General features: G+C 39.1%; 1 non-coding gene across 1 annotated transcript; it reads left to right on the top strand.

The window, feature by feature from the left end:
• Positions 1-5,014: 5,014 nt before the first annotated feature.
• LOC122094484 lies at positions 5,015-5,121 on the top strand. Its single transcript, XR_006144800.1, has one exon. It is a non-coding gene; the product is annotated as a small nucleolar RNA R71 (small nucleolar RNA).
• The last annotated feature ends 12,976 nt before the right edge of the window (positions 5,122-18,097 follow it).

The following is an 18,097-nucleotide window of genomic DNA, read 5'->3' as shown; positions in this document are numbered from 1 at the left end:
AAAAAAAAAACAAAAACAAAAAACAAAAAGAAACTGATTTCCCTCCCCCACACTTAAGTCATGCAATGTCCTCAATGCATGAAAAGAATTAAAAGTAAAGACAATGCAAGGGGGTCATACCTGAGTAAAAGTTGGTCATCTGTGTAAAGAGGTTTATGGAGATCCATGACCTCTTCACTAGCAGCAGTAGGAAACTCGAGGAATGATTTTAAATGCTGACCATTAAACTTCAAAATTACCCCTGTTCCTAGATTCAGAATCTCCATAGCCCTATGGGGATATACATTATGGACAATGAACGGGCCATTCCATCGGGATCTATGCTTACCGGGAAAAAGGGGCAACCGAGAGTTATACAATAAGACCTTATCACCAATTGCAAAAGATTTACACAGAATGTGCTTATCATGGAAGGTTTTGGTCTTTTCCCTGTAAATCCTAGAACTTTCAAAGGCATTATTTCTAAGTTCCTCCAACTCAGATAATTGGAGCCTACAATGAATACCAGCATCAGATAAATCAAAGTTGAGCTTCTTGATGGCCCAAAAGGCCTTATGCTCAAACTCAACTGGTAAGTGTTAAGGTTTTTCATATACCAAACGGTAGAGAGACTGACCAAGGTTAGTCTTGAATGCAGTTCGATGGGCCCACAAGGCATTAATAAGCCTAAAAAACCAATCCTTACAATTGGGATTAATAGTTTTCTCCAAGATTTGTTTGATCTACCTATTAGACACCTCCACTTAGCCACTAGTTTTGGGGGTGATAAGGGGTAGATAACTTATGGATGATCCCATACTTTTTCATCAAGGCTTCAAAAGGCAGATTACAAAAATGAGTACCCCTATTACTATTTATAGCACGTGGTGTATCAAAGCGAAAAAATATGTTTTCTTTGAGAAACTGGACCACCACTTTGTGGTCAATAGATTTACAAGGTATGGTCTCTATCCATTTAGAAACATAATCAATGACCAAAAGTATGTACAAATTCCCAAAGAAATTAGGGAATGGTCCCATGAAATCGATGCCCCACACATCAAAGATCTCAACTACAAAAATGGGATTAAAGGGCATCATGTTCCTCTTATGGATACGACCAAAAGACTGACAGGCGGGACAAGCCTTGCAAAAATCGAAAACATCTCTAAAAAGAGTGGGCCAATAAAATCCGTTTTGGAGAACCTTTACGGTAGTCTTTTTAGGTCTAAAGTGTCCACCACATGCATGATCATGACAAATAGATAAGAGTGAGTGTTGCTCATGATCAGGCACATAACGTCTAGTAATTTGGTCAGGATAAACTTTAAATAAATATAGATCATCCCAAAAGAAATGCTTAACTTGAGAAAGGAAATAGTACCTATCTTGGGTGGACAAATGATCCAGAGTCACACCTGAAACTAAGAAGTTGATAATGTTAGCAAATCATGATTCACTGGACACTGCAAGTTCGTCTGAAAAATTCTCATTGATTGGAGAATCGACAGTCAAAGAATTGGGAAGCTAGGATAAATGGTCTGCAACTTGGTTTTCAACACCTTTCTTATCACTAATTTCCAAATCAAACTCTTACAAAAGTAAAACCCACCTAATGAGATGGGCTTTGGCATCCTTCTTTTGAACTAGGTATCTAAGAGCAGAATGAGCAGTGTACACCACCACATGTGACCTAACTAAGTAAGACTGAAACTTTCTAGTGCAAATACAACAACTAAGAATTCACTTTCAATGGTTGTATAGTCGAGTTGTGTATCATTTAGGGTCCTACTACCATAGTAAATGGCTGTGGGCATCTTATTAATTCTTTGACCCAAAACCGCTCCTATGGCAAAATCTGAAGCATCACACATCAGTTCAAAAGGTTCAATCCAAATAGGTGGTTGAACAATGGGTGCATTGGTCAACTCCTTCTTAAGGTTCTTGAAGAATTCTAGGCACTTTTTATAAAAATCGAAAATTTGATCTTTGGCAAGTAGTGTAGTGAGAGGGTGGGCTAACTTACTAAAGTCCTTGATGAACCTTCTGTAGAAGCCTGTATGACCTGGAAAAGACTGGACATCCTTAACAGATTGGGGAGGTTGTAAATTATCAAATAAATCCACTTTGGCTCTATCTACCTTAATTGCCTCCTTGGATACTACATGGCCTAAAACAATACCAGATTTAACCATAAAATGGTATTTTTCCCAATTCAAAATCAAATTCCTAGATATACACCTTTTCAAAACTAGGGAAAGATGGTGAAGACACTTCGAATTGGAATTGTCATGAATTAAAAAGTAATCTATAAATACTTCTAAGAATTTTTTGATTATGGCAGAAAAGATACTCATCATGCATCGTTGGAACGTAGCAGGGGCATTACAAAGCCTAAAGGGCATACGCCTGTATGTAAATGTTCTATATGGGCATGTAAAAGTGGTCTTCTATTAGTCCTCTAAAGCAAATGAGATCTAGTTATAACCGGAATATCCATCAAGAAAATAATAGTATTCATGTCCAACTAACCTCTCTAACATTTAGTCAATGAATGACAATGGGAAGTGGTCCTTCCAGGTTACAGCATTAAGTTTCCTATAGTCTATGCACACTCTTCACCCTGAGTGGACATGGGTTGGAATTAGTTTATTATTGGCATTGGGAACTACAGTAACACCAAACTTCTTGGGCACTACATGAACTAGCCTTACCCATTGGCTATCAGAAATAGGATAAATTATTCCATGATCTAAGCACTTTATGATCTCTTTCTTAATGGCTTCCATCATCACTGGGTTAGCTCTTCTTTGAGGTTCCGTGGATGGTTTGGAATCCTTCATAAGATGTATATGATGCTGTATAATAGAAGGGCTTATACCTTTGATATCAGTCATGGTCTAACCTAGGGCTTCCTTATTGTCTTTTGACACCTTAAGTAATTCCTCATCTTGGCTAGAAGTCAAATCTAAAGAAATTATTATTGGAAGAGTCTGGTTAGGGCCTAGGAAAGCATATCTCAAATTAGATAGTAAGTCCTTAAGATCTAGCTCCGGGGACTCAACTATGGAAGGTTTGGGAATAGAACTGGAAAGGGGTCCTAAGATTTCCACAAGTGTGTGAAGACTCAAGACTTCAGAAAATAAAGTTTCACTATCATCATCCAACTCATACATACACTCTTGGAATTCTGAATCAAAATCAATACCAAAGTTGGTAATTAAATCATCAAAAAAATCTTGAAAATCCTTAAGTATATTGATCTCTTCTTCCATTTGTGGTTGCTTGCCTATCCTAAACATGTTAAACTCAAAAGTTTGGTTGCCAAAAGATAACCTTAGGAAATCATTCCAGCAATTGATTAATAATTACTGGTAGCCAGAAATGGTCTTCCTAGAATTATTGGGATCTTATCCTTAGTTGAGAAGGGCTTAGTATCTAACATAATGAAATCAACAGGGAAAATAAATTCTCCCACCTTAGCTAAGACATCCTCAACCATCCCTTTAGGAATCTTAACAGACCTATCTGCCAACTGAAGACTAGTTCCAATGGCTTTCAATTCTTCCAATCTTAGTTGCTTAGGTAAGGCAAAAGATTCACTTTCACCAAGGTTAAGTAGGGCACGCCCAATGTAGGTGTTGCCTATGAACAAGCTACGGCAGGGCTCCCTGGATCCTTATACTTGGTGGCTATAGTTTAAGTAATTATAGAACTAATGTTACCTGCCAAGAATGCATTTTTGGGCACACTAGTGATAGGTTTGTGAGTGTACAAATCTTTCAGGTCCTTTGCATAGGTAGGGCTCTAGGATATGGCATCCAAAAGATAGATGTTTACTTCTACCTACTTGAAGACTTCTAAAATTTTATCTATGGAAGCAGTCTTTTTTTTGTTTGTCAACTGATTAAGAAAGGGGATAGGAGGAAAATAAGGACTGTTAGGGATTTGCCATTTTCCAGAAAAATCATGTCTGATTTTCTCAACCAAATCATCTTTAGTTTTAGAAGAATCTTTAGGTTCATTAGACAAACCTGAAACAATAGGCAGACTTGTGTCCTCAATAGAAGGTGAGTTAACAGGAGTAATAGATAGGAAAGATTTAAGAACACTCTGTTGGTACTCTCTACCATTCCTACGGGTATAAACAACATTACATTGGTTGGAGGGCCCTTGTTGGGTCTGACCATGTACTACATTCAATGATGCATTAGGAGGTGCTTGTGAACTAACCGGCTGATGATGCCTAGGGTTAGGCTCTGATTGGCTGGTAAAAGTTCCCTTCTCCCTCTCACACAAAATTGAGACAACTTGGGTGACTTCTCTTGTAATATTTCGATGGCTTGTCATGAGGAGGGCCATATCAGTTACCCTACTTGCCTCTCTTGTATGGATAAATCCAGGGGATTGCTGATAAGATGATAGGAGAGAGGTCCTAGGGAAACTAGCTTGAGATCCTACATTTGTCCTAGGAAAAGTATTTGGGACAAAAGGCTGTTGTGCAAAGGGAGGTCTTTGAGGTCTAGATTGAACTTGATTTTGAAAATTGGAAGGCCCTACTTGATTGTTCTGGTTCCAGGAGAAATTTGAGTGATTTCTCCATCCTAGATTACAGGTGTCACTTTATGGATTATTCTGATAAAAAGTATTCACACTTTCATTGGAAGTGTCCCCAGAGGTATTGAGGCATTCTTCTATGACATGTCCAGGAGATTGGCACCAAGCACACATCTTAACTAAATTGATTGATGATGGCTCTCTAGGAATAATAGCCTTAGTCCTTTTGATAAGGCTATCTAAGTGGGCTTCCTTGGCTACTAATCCATCCACAAAATATCCTTTCCCTCCTATGGTTCTTTCACTCTCTTGGGTTGATTCCCACTCATGGGTTTTGACAGCTACGTCAAGTAAGAATTCTCATACCTTTCCTTCATCTATAAAGGATGTGAATCCTTCAAGGCACATAGACTCTATCATTTGTTTAGTTAGATAATCAATACCCTCTTAAATTATTTGACATAAATACCATAATTTTAGGCCATGGTGAGGGCATTCTTGGAGTAGATCCTTGAATCTCTCCATAAATTTAGAAAATGACTCACTAGGCTTTTGTCTAAACTAAAGGATATCACTTCTAAGCTTATTGGTCTTATGAGTTGGGAAATTTTTTTAAGGAAGGCAACTATGAATTTCTCCCATGTGGTTATGGAATTTTTGGGTAACCCATACAACCACTTCTTAGCTTGGTCTTTTAATGCAAAAGTGACAAACCTAAGCTTAACAGATCATCAGAAAGCTATTGGATCTTACTTAGAACACATATCTTTTCAAATTCCCTCAAAATTAGGTATGCATCCTCAGAGGTTAGCCCATGGATTTTTTTTTCTTCTTGCACAAGAAACACCTCCCATGATTTTCCTTTCTTTGAAGATGTGGACAATCTTCTAATTGGATGTGGAAATCCTCTCCATGCCCTCAGTGCTTTAAGTGAGTGAAAAGCAGAAAATTTTCAACAAAATTCTCAAAAAAAAAAATACAACCGTAAGATTCGAACTTGAGACCTCTTAGTAGGCAAGGGAATTTTACATGCCATAGCTCATCAACTACACTAGATAGTTGTTGTTGGAGAGATATGATGTCCGATATTGCTTAAGGTCTTTAAAATACAAAACCTGCAAAAAGAGAGTAAAACCCAAGGTAGCTCCATTCTAAATATGTAAAAATGCATATTTTATTACTTAGATTTTACACATAAATGTGCTCATCAGAAAGACCGGTGGGCTACCTGGCCCGTCACTCCTGGCCCGTCGGTCCAGGCAAAGAGTCCCTAGGCTGAGCAGTGAGCATGGACTGGTGGGTGCCTTACCCACTAGTTGACCCACCAATCCGACTTCTCAAGTCTTGTTTGGGCCCAAATTTATTGGGTAACCTACTCTAGTGATTCTAAATACATTGGAATCATCATACCTTATCGATTATGACTCTAAAGTGAGACACCAACTAACTCTTTTATGATAGGTTGTTCTAGGAACTCACGTCATCGCACGTCGGATCTTCCTCATACCAAGGGTGATCTTTGTACACAACTAATTAAGTGAGAAGAGGACATTGCATCATGCCATTCTGGTTGTAGACTAGCCATATCATCATATTATTATTGTGTAGGCTAGCCAACCATGAGTTCTGTTGCATGGTTTGACATGTGCATTATAAAATTCAATTTCGATTTGACATGCTGCTATCTTTAATTGCTAAATGCCTATTCTTGCTTGTTATATGAGATGGATTACTTTAAACTATGGAACATGATGCTTTGCTAGACTAGATGTCATAGTCAGCTTGGACACGAATGCATTGGTGGCCTATGGAATGGGACGTGGTGGTACTATGTAGTCGTACTATCTCACATAGGAGCATACAGTTAGGAATAATATATCCCTATGCTACGACCCTTCCCAGCAGGGGTTTAGGCATTGGGTATATCACTGGGGGGAAGCACGAGGCTGTGTACCAATGGTGGCTGTTAGAAGTACACCCAGCTGATCATTTGGACTGTCGGTAACTTTTGTTATATAATAAGAGGACCAATCATACTACTTTTAAATTAATATGGGGCAAGGCCCATTTTACTTTCTAGTACCCACAGCTGGCCTTCTCCGCCAACCCTATGGGAGTATCGTGGGATGGGGTTCGCGGCTCGTACCCAGAGTATATGCGCACTATGGTTGTGAGTAGCATATAACCTATGACTTAGAATTGTTGTCTAGGTGGACTAAGATAATAAAATGAACTACACTTATTTAGATTCATTTGTATTGCGCATACTTGTTTGGTCTTTCTTTTCACTTACTGGACTAGTGAGCTCATCCCACGTGTGCACCACTTTTTAGATGATCTTATAGGTTACCCGGCTGAAGTGCTAGAGCCAAGACCCACTGTGGAGTTTCCAATTGAGGACTGGTGGGTCCTTGAAGATCTTGGGCACAGGGCCGAGTGCCCGTTAGAGAGTTTTGTTGCGGGATGGCAACACTAATACCAACCCCGATTCCTCTTTTATTATTTAAAATGTTACCCCTTTCATGCTCTGGATGTTTAAATTGTAATTCTTATGTATATATTACGCCTACAGACCCACATGTATATGTGCTTATAATTTGGGTATCAAGAGTGTTAGGGTATTTACCGGTATGTACATGTAAGACTTCGGCTAAAATACAGGATTTGTTTGACTTAGTGTGTGTGTATGCTATGCTGTAGTTATTGTATTAGATGATCCTAGTAGGTTTTGGGCTAATAGGTGTTAACTCAGTCACCAGTCTGATTTTATATGGAACGGGGTGTGACAAAATTGCCTCAAAGCTTTGACGGAGGCGGAACCACCAAAAATCTCTCATCTTCACGTATTTCCTCAGGTCCACATTGCGGTATTCGAAGCTTTCCCAATGATCTTGCTCGGACACAGAGCAAAACAGAAGAGGGTTGTACTGTGCCTCTTTGGGAATGTCTTGTTGCACTTGCGCAATGACGCGGCGAGTATGAACACGGCATCCAGACATACTTGCAATAGGATTCCTAATGATTCAAAGAGCAAAACCTATTTTAGGGGATTGAAACAAAGCTCATAGAGAAGAAAATCTCAAAACTAGGTTAGGGAAGGAAGAAAACATACCTAGGATGCATAGACGGTGCCGATCAATCATGAAACCGTAAGGAAAAGTTGTGGAATGAGTTGGAAAACCCTACTTGGTCGTTTCCTCTCCTTCTTCATAGGTTATATTAGGGTTTTATGAATTAAACCCCAATCCCAAGCCTATTTATAGCCGTTTTAGGTCCACTAGAAACAATCCACTAGAAACATTGGACCAGCTTCCGGTGTCTATTTTCGGTGAGAGAAAAAGTCCCGAGTTGCTCTCTGTTTTGGTCACCAGAAATAAGACTAATATTTCCAGTGAACCAATCCATATTTCTGGTGAAAAACCCCCGATTTCCGGTGAACAATTTCAGGAAGCAAATTTTTATCTTATCTTATTTTATATTATTTTATTTGCTTCCTTAATTGAGGGTTTTCTTTCCTCATGTTCATGTTTGAGATTTTAAAATGTAACCGCAAACGTACGAATTAGTGTAGCTATGGGTCGAACACAGGGAGAGCAGCCACTTTATTTTTTTGCTTCTTTTAATAATGCAAAAGTGAACCGATTAATGATTGTGATCTAATTCTAACTACTGTCCTGGACATATGTATCTAAAATAACATTCTAACCATTCATCATCTAAGAATTTAAAGACGCAAGCCACGCAATTAAAATTAAATAAATAAATAACTGAAAATAAAATCCCCACGTAATTAAAAAGCAATGAAGGAAAAAAATGCTGAAATAAAAATAAAGTAAAAGAAAGGGGATAAAGCTAGAGAGAGACTCACAAGTAGGTTTCTCTACTTAGCTCGAGGGATGCATCATAATATGAGCTTCCCTACTTGACCAGAGAGTCACTCTTACAAGGGTTATTCTACTTAGCTTTTGGAAAATGGAGACAATTAAAATAAAAACAATAAAATGATGGTTCTATGGTTAGGAGGGGCAAAGCCAATACATACACTAGCCATGAACCTTGGGGGAAAGGGATAGCAATAATTTAATGACTGAAATTAAAATCTTAAATTAAGAAAGAAAGGGTAGTCAGAAGAGGGAATGAGAGGGGGGAGAGAAGACTACTGAAGGAGCCTACTTACTTAAACTTCAACCATTGAATTGAAAACTTGATCGATTTGAGATACTACCAGTACTAAAAACCAGATCTGAAATAAACCAAATCTGAAATTTCTAGTACTAGAGAAAAAAAATTTGAAAAAAAAAAATTGAACTTGAAAGATATGCTTCATAGCTTGTTCTTATCACCTAGAACTAAGCTTAGAACTAGAACTTGAAAATTACAACTTCAATTGTTTAAACAATAAAAATAAAAGACTGAATCAACAATAAAAGTGCTTGCATTAATTGAATAAAAAGAACTTACAAAAATGTTTAAAGCATAAACCTAGAACTAGAGCTAGAGAAAGAGAAAACTAGAGAAAGAGATAGAGCAACTAAAAGAAAAAAAAACCCTAGAAGAAGAATGAAGTGCCTCCTCCCCTTGTGTTAATTCTATTATATAGAGAATGGGAGAGGGAAGCTAAAGATTTTAGCTTCTAAAATATATATATATATATATATATATTTTATCTCGTTGATGAGGTAGAGGAGAGAGATGATAGAGAATTGTAGAAAGTAGGGAATCTCCAACGATTTTGCTTCCTATTTCCTTTTTTTTTTATTTTTTTTCGCTCTCTTTTTCAAACGTGGGTTGCATCTTGGATGATTTTTTTTTAATTATTTTTTTCCTTTCCTATTTTTCTCCCTTTTCTCTATTTCTTCTCTTTATTTCCTTATTTCTCTCTTCTCATGCGTAAGAAACCCTTTGGCCGACTTCCTTTGAGTGATGAGTAGGAGAGAGAAAATCTTCTAAAATAAAAACCTCAACAAAATGGTAGTTAAGAGGTTCGAACTTGAGATCTCCTAATAAGCAAGGGATTTTGCACACCATAGCTCACCAACTACGCTAGGTAGTTGTTATTACCATAAACAAATCTTCAATTACTTAAGGATATGATCCATCGATCTTTGTTAGCATTTAGAATATTCTTTGTACCTCTAGGATAGCTGCAGATGGGCTGGTTCTGCATCTTGGTTCAGTTCTGATCCATTATTCTTTTTCTGACCCGAAAAGAATAATCACTTGTATGGGTGACCAAACGAATGTATACTTTTAATTGAACACGTCCATCTTGCTCAAAATTTTGTCCTCTTCACAACTATAAAAAGAAATAGGTCCTCTTTAGTGTAAAATTGGAGATATAGCGCTTGATAGTCCTTAAGGCCTTGAAAATATAAAACTTGCAAAAAGAGAGTAAAACCCAAGGTAGCTCTATTATAAATATATAAAATGCATGTTTTACTACACTAGATTTCATGCATAAATGTGCTCATCAGAATTCCCCCACACTTAGACTTTGCTAGTCCTCACGCAAAACAAAAAGAAAAAGAATAAAAAAAAATTAACTCACTTTCGTAGGAATCACGGTTGCACTTAGCATGTGCAACAAGCCTTTAAACCCTTAGGTCACCCCTAGTGGACAAGTTGTGTCTCGTGGGTGTTTATAGTGAATATACACCCAAAATTCAGAATAAAAAAATCCCAACCTTCACTAAAGGTAAGGGCCATACCGATCTGGAGCAAAGATAATTCCTCTTACAAGGGACCCCCACACTTGAACTTTTATTACCCTTTATCAATTCTAGGCACTAGCATATTTCTTAATTTGGAACTCACTTCGTCTCTTCCAAAAAATCCTTATCTTAAGGAAAAACCACTTGTGAAGAAATAAGGAACCAATGACTAAGGCGGTGGAGTGTTTTTGACCAAACATATTACCTAGCATTAATGACATTTGCACTTTTTTTTTCTCTTTTTTCACTAAATAAACTCTATTCTATTCCACTACTTTTGGCCTGAATGACATAGTGGAGCAAACACCAGACACCCAAGTTACTATGTAGCTTCACCTTTTACATATTCCCACAAAGATAGTGATGCTAGAGTTCTTTTAGAAGTTTCCTCCCTAGGAATTTTCATTAAAACACCACGCTTCTTGAGGCGCAATGCGCTATCTAGTTCCAAGGGAATCAACTCTTATTCTTCTTTATACCACATTTCACATTTCATTTAAAATTGTGCATATGTCAACTCATGCTAAATTAAAAAGAGGTCTCAACTCCAAATCAAAAGTACAAGGAACCCACAGACTTATATATGGTCCAACACCATAAAACAGGGGTCTCTTATTTTTCAAAAGAAAGTCCCATCTCAAGACACAGGCTTGTTTCTTTCTTCTCAACAGGGTTTTTATACGTTCAAAATGGGCACCTTAATCCAAAATTTTATTTACATACACCAAGCAACCGAATGGTATGATCATTAGCCAAAAGCCAAAGTAGGACTTCATCCTTTAGTAAGCTCAAAAACAAAAAGAAAAACAAATAAAACAAAGTAGAAAAAGCAAAACTGGTTTCCCTTCCCCACACTTAAGTCATACAATGTTCTCAATGCATGGAAAGAATTAAAAACGAAGACAATGCAAGAGGGTTATACCTAATTAAAAGTTAATCATCAGTGTAAAGAGGTTCATGGAGGTCCATGACCTCTTCACTATCAGTAGTAGGAAATTGAAGGAATGGTTTCAAACACTGACCATTAACCTTTGAAATTACCCCTGTTCCTAGATTCAAAATCTCCACAACCCCATGGGGATATACATTATGGATAATAAAATGAGCCATCCCATCAGGATTTAAGCTTACCAGGGAAAATATGCAATCGAGAGTTGTACAATAAGACCTTATCACCAATTGCAAAAGATTTACGCAAAATGTGCTTATCATGGAAAGCTTTGATCTTTTCCTTATAAATCCTAGAACTTTCATAGGATTCATTCCTAAGTTCCTCCAACTTAGATAGTTGGAGCCTATGATGAATTTCTACATCAAACAAATTAAAGTTAGGCTTCTTGATAGCCTAAAAGGCCTTATGCTCCAACTCAACTGGTAAGTGACAGCCTTTCCCATACACCAAATAGTACTGACCAAGATCGATCTTGAATGCAGTCCGATGGGCCCACAAGGCATCAATGAGCCTAAGAGACCAATCCTTATGGTTGGGATTTACAGTTTTCTCTAAGATTTATTTGATCTGCCTATTAGACACCTCCACTTGGCCACTAGTTTGGGGGTGATAAGGGATTGATAACTTATGGGTGATCCCATACTTTTTTATTAAGGCTTCAAAAGGCCGATTACAAAATTGAGTACCCCTATCACTAATTATTGCATGTGGTACACTAAAGCTGAAAAAAATGTTCTCTTTGAGAAACTGGACCACCACTTTGTGGTCATTAGATTTACAAGGTATGGTCTCTATCCATTTAGATAATCAAAAGGCAAAAGTATGTACAAATTCTCAAAGGAATTAGGGAATGGTCCCATGAAATCGATGCCCCATACATCAAAGATCTCAACTACCAAAATAGGGTTGAGGGACATCATGTTCCTCTTATTGATATGACCAAAAGACTGACAGGTGGCACAAGCCTTGCAAAAATCGAAAGCATCTTTAAAAAGAGTGGGCCAATAAAATCCGCATTGGAGAACCTTTGCGGCAGTCTTCTTAGGTCCAAAGTATCCACCACATGCATGATCAAGACAAAAAAAGGGAATGAAATATTGCTTATGATCAGGAACACATCGTCGGATAATCTGATCTGAACATATCTTAAACAAATAAGGATCATCCTAGAAAAAGTGCTTAACTTGGGAATGAAACCTATATTTATCTTGGGTGGACCAGTGATCTAGAGTCACACCTGAAACTAAGAAGTTGACAATGTTAGCAAACCATAATTCATTGGTCGCTGCAAATAACTATTCATCTGGAAAGTTCTCGTTGACTAGAGAATTGACAGTCAAGGAATTTGGAAGCCGGGATAAATGGTCTACAACTAGGTTTTCAACTCCTTTCTTATCCCTAATTTCTAAATCAAACTCTTACAAAATTAAAACCCACCTAATGAGACGGGCTTTGGCATCCTTCTTTTGAACTAGGTATCCAAGAGCAGAATGATCAGTATACACCACCACATGTGAACCAACTAAATAAGACCGAAACTCTTCTAATGCAAACACAACAGCTAAAAATTCTTTTTCAGTGGTTGTATAATTGAGTTGTGCATCTTTTAAGGTCCTACGAGCATAGTAAATGACAATGGGCAACTTATTAATCCTTTGACCCAAAATCGCTCCTGTAGCAAAATCCGAAGCATCACACATCAGTTCAAAAGGTTCAGTCCAAACAGGTGGTTGAACAATGGGTGTATTGGTCAACTCCTTAAGTTGTTTGAAGGAATCTAGGCACTCTTTAGAAAACTCAAAAGTTTGATCTTTGGCAAGTAATGAAGTAAGAGGTCAGGCTAACTGACTAAAGTTATTAATAAACTTTCTGTAGAAGCCCGCATGCCCTAGAAAAGACTGGATGTCCTTAATACATTGAGGAGGTGGTAAATTATCAATTAAATTCACTTTGGCTCTATCTACTCTAATTCCCTCCTTCGATATTATATGGCCTAAAATAATACCAGATTTAACCATGAAATGACATTTCTCCCAATTCAAAACCAAATTCTTTGATATATACCTTTTCAAAACTAGAGAAAGATGATGAAGACATTCAGAATAGGAATTCCCATGAATTGAAAAGTCATCCATAAATACTTCTAAGAATTTTTCGACCATGTCAGAAAAGATGCTCATCATGCATCGTTGGAACATAGCAGGGGCATTGCAAAGCCCAAAGGGCTTACGCTTGTAAGCAAATGTTCCATATGGGAATGTAATAGTGGTCTTATGTTGGTCCTCTAAAGCAATTGGGATCTGGTTATAGCTGGAATATCCATCAAGATAGTTTTCATGTCCAACTAACCTCTCTAACATCTGGTCAATGAATGGCAATGGGAAGTGGTCCTTCCAGGTTGCCACATTAAGTTTCCTGTAGTCTATGCACACTCTCCACCCTGATTAGACATGGGTTAAAATTAGTTCATTATTGGCATTAGGAACTACAGTCACACCATACTTCTTAGGCACTATGTGAACTAGGCTTATCCATTGGCTGTCAGAAATAGAATAAATTATTCCATGATCAAAACACTTTAGATCTCTTTCTTAATGGCTTCCATCATCACTGGGTTGGCTCTTCTTTGGGGTTCCGTGGATGGTTTGGAATCCTCCATAAGATGTATATGATGTTGCACAATAGAAAGGCTTATACCCTTAATATCAGCCATGGTCCAACCTAGGGCTTCCTTATTATCTTTTAACACTTTAAGTAACTCCTCTTCCTGGCTAGAAGTCAAATTTGAAGAAATTATTACAGGAAGAGTCTGGTCAGGCCCTAGGAAAGCATACCTCATATTAAATGGAAACTCCTTAAGATCTAGCTTAGGGTGCTCAACTATGGAAGGTTTGGGAATGGAATTGGAAAGGGATCCTAAGGGCTCCATAGGTATGTGAAGACTCAAGACTTCAGAAAAGAAATTTTCACTATCATCATCCAATTCATCCATTCACTCTTATAATTCTGAATCAAAATCAATATCAAAGTTGGTAACCAAATCATCAGAAAAATCCAGAAAATCCTCAAGCATATTGATCTCTTCTTCCATATGTGGTTGCTTGCCTATCCTAAACATGTAAAACTCAACAGTTTGGTTACCAAAATATAATCTTAGAAAACCATTCCAGCAATTGATAAATGCATTACTGGTAGCCAAGAATGGTCTTCCTAAAATTATTGGGATCTCATCCTTGGTTGAGAAGGGCTTGGTATCTAACACAATGAAATCAACAAGGAAAATAAATTCCCCCACCTTTAGTAAGACATCCTCAACTATCCCTTTAGGAATCTTAACAGACCTATCTACCAACTGAAGAGTAGTTCCAGTGGCTTTCAATTCTCCCAATCCTAGTTGCTTGTACACATGGTAAGGTAAAAGATTCACACTTACGCCAAGGTCAAGTAAGGCATGCTCAATGTAGGTGTTGCTTATGACACAAGATATGGTAGGGCTCCCTGTATCCTTATACTTGGCTGCTATGGGCTGAGTAATTATGGAACTAATGTTACCTGCCAAGAGCGTCCTTTTGGGCACACTAGTGATATGTTTGTGAGTACACAAATCTTTTAGTACCTTTGCATAGGTGGAGATTTGGGATATGGCATCCAAAAGAGGGATGCTCACTTCTACCTTTTTAAAGACTTCTAAAATTTCATCCATAGAAGCAATCTTCTTTTTGTTTACCAAGTGATTAGGAAATAGGACATGAGGAACATAAGGACTGTTAAGGATTTTCCCTTTTTCAGAAGAATCATTTTTGGTTTTCTCAACCAAATCATCTTTAATTTCAGAAGAATCTTTAGGTTCATCAGACGAACTTGGAACAAGAGGCACACTTGTGTCCTCAACCGAAGGAGAGTTAACAGGAGTAATAGATGGAGAAGATTTAGGAACGCTCTGTTGGTACTCTCTACCACTCCTAAGGGCATAAATAACATTACATTGGTTAGAGGGCCCTTGTTGGATTTGACCTTGTACTATGTTCAGTGGTGCATTAGTCGGTGCTTGTGAACTAACAGGCTGATTGATTGGGTAAAGTTCCTTTCTCCCTCTCACGCATAATTGAGACAAATTGGGTGAGTTTTCTTGTGAGATTTTGATGGCTTGTCATGAGGAGGGCCATATTTTTTTTCAAGTCACTTATTCTACTTGCCTCTCCAGTGTTGATAAAGCCAGGGGGTTATTGACAAGATGATAGGAGAGGGGCCCTAGGAAAACTAGCCTGAGGTGTAATACCTTACTTCTTAAACCCAGCCTGATTACACGGTTGACCCGGTTTAACCATGTAGGACCCGAACCCGAGAGAATTAGAGCGGGTTCCTTATGGACTATGATGGCAAGGGTGACCTTAAACACCGACTGGCCCGACAAGTCCGAGCCAGTGCTAGAAGAGAGGGGAATACCCAAGCCGTGTACATGCACCTATCATAAGGCCATGTACGGATAAAGCAGGTATGTAGTCATATATTAAGGTGCACACGTATATTACATCGTATGCCAAGAGTGGGATTCATGCCAAGGGCCGAATTCTATCAAAATCCTAAGTTTTGGCCCTCAGGTGGGCGGACAGGTGGGCGCATCCACCCACCTGAGTGACCCACCCATGTGAATTACTTAGTATTTTAAAGAAGTATATATAGCATTTATACTTTCTTTTCTTTTCTCATTTATGACACTCGTACGTTGGTGAGAAGAGTAAGGAGGAGAGAGAAAAGAAAGGAAGGAAGAAGAAAAGAGAAGGAAGAGGAAGAAGAGAAGGATTTCAGCGGCGCCGAGGCTTGATCTTCCCATTTCGGCGCCGGAAGAGTGATCTTCAACACTAGATCTACATTTAGAGGTAAGCAAAGTTGGGTTCCTTAAACATTTACCATACCCAAGTAAAACCCTTGATTCGAGTAGGGTTTCTTGAGATCTTGTAAATCCCCTTTGAAATGATGAATCTAAGGTTTAATAGATGATTTATGTGTTGATCTTGAAGGATTTGAAGAAGTATTTACAAGGTTGGAGAAGCATTGTGGATTTGAAGTGATTTTGAGGTTTTGAAGGTGTTCTTGAGCAAAAAAGGTAAGATGGCTTCCCATCCCTTAGATCTAGGTTAGAACCATCCTATAAGACCTTGAATGTGTGAAGAATGGATTTGGAAAAGCCCCATTTGAATCCCCAAAGATTGGAGAAAGTTGGGATGAAACAATGGGTTTCTCGCCAAGACCGGTGGGCCAAACCAGTGGGCCATCTGGCCCGCCTGTGGGCACCCGCCTGAGAGGGCAGGGCCCTCGGGCACAATCGACGGGCCAGACCGATGGGCCAACCGGCGGGCCACCCTGCTTGTCGGTCTTAACAGACCCCCTGGCCCAATCGACGGGCCAGACCGGTAGGCCAACCAGTGGGCCGACCTACCCGTCGGTCCAGACCGATGGGTCTGACTGGTGGGTCAGACAGGTGGGCTGTCCGACCCACCCGAGAGGCTCGGAATGTGATTTTTGCGTCCGATTGGACCCAAATCGGACATGTGACCTTCTTTTAGGATTCTAAACATGATCTTACCATTGGATCGTGTTAATCTTGATTCTGAAATGGTGAAATACTAACCACGCTCACTCATATTAGGTTCACTAAATCCTACGCTTCTCGCACCGGATCTCACCCGTACCGAGCGGGAATCCTTGTACACTATAAGTAAGTGGGGAGAGGACGTTTGGCCTTATTTCAAGGCATTGTTTGGTATTCATTTAATCATATCTAGTCTAATCATGTCATCATGAAAATTCTATGTAGATTAGTCATCCTCACATTGTTATGCATGAGTGTTGTGTTTATTTTCTAATTGCCAAGTGATAATATGCTTCTGTGATGACATCATTGTGCATGATGCATAAATAGACTAGATGCCATAGTCAGCTTGGAAACGAGTGCGTTGGTGGCTCGTGGTATAGGACGCGGTGGCACTATACAATCGTACTATTGTCATATAGGAGCATGCAGTTTAGGATTTCACCTTCCCGTGCTACGACCCTTCCCAACAGGGGTTAAGGTGTTGGGTTACCATTAGGGGGGAAGCAGTGGTCGCGGTTATCGGGTCACTATGGCGGTTAGACATAACGCCCAGTGGGTCCTTAGGACAGTCGGCAACCCTGGTGGTATATTCAAGAGGGCCAATCGTACTGCTTTTAAATTACTGGAGTCAGCACCTTTAATTTCAGTCATTTACTTTTCTGTTGAGAGCCGGTGGTCGGCATATTTTTACTTTTCCGAGTACTCATGGTAAGCCTTCTCCGACAGCCCTATGGGCGTATCGTGGGATGGAGTTCGCGGCTCGTACCCGGAGCATACGCGCACTGTGGTTGTAGTAGCACTAAACCAAAGACTTAGTAATGTTGCTTAGGTGGATGTGATTTAAAATGTATTGCATAGCATGTAGTGCATATGATTGTGTTTTGTTGTGTGGACTGCTGTGTGGTCCATCTTTTCACTTATTGAGCTAGTGAGCTCATCCCACGTGTGCACCCCTTTTAGATGATTTTGCAGGTCACCCATCTGAAGAGCACGGGATGGGTCCCTGAAGAGGACTGGTGGGCCCCTAAGGAGTTAGGGCACGACACTGATTGCTCATGCGAGAGTTGTGCTGCGAGACCACAGTTTTGATGCCGAGCTGAGCTCCATTTCTGATGCCAAGCTGAGCTCCACTTTTGATGCCGAGCCGAGCTGTACCTTGTGAAGCCAAGCTGGGCTCAACCTTTGATACCGAGCTCAGCTCTAGGTTCTGATACCACGTCGAGCTGTATACTTTAATTTTGATGATTTCTTTTATGTACTTGATATGTGAATTGTACTTTTATTGTGTAAATATCATGCCTT

This window comes from Macadamia integrifolia, chromosome 11 (assembly GCF_013358625.1).
Source record: "Macadamia integrifolia cultivar HAES 741 chromosome 11, SCU_Mint_v3, whole genome shotgun sequence".
NCBI lineage: Eukaryota > Viridiplantae > Streptophyta > Magnoliopsida > Proteales > Proteaceae > Macadamia > Macadamia integrifolia.
The sequence above is the reverse complement of the archived record's forward strand: the minus strand, read 5'-3'. Positions and strand labels throughout refer to the sequence as shown.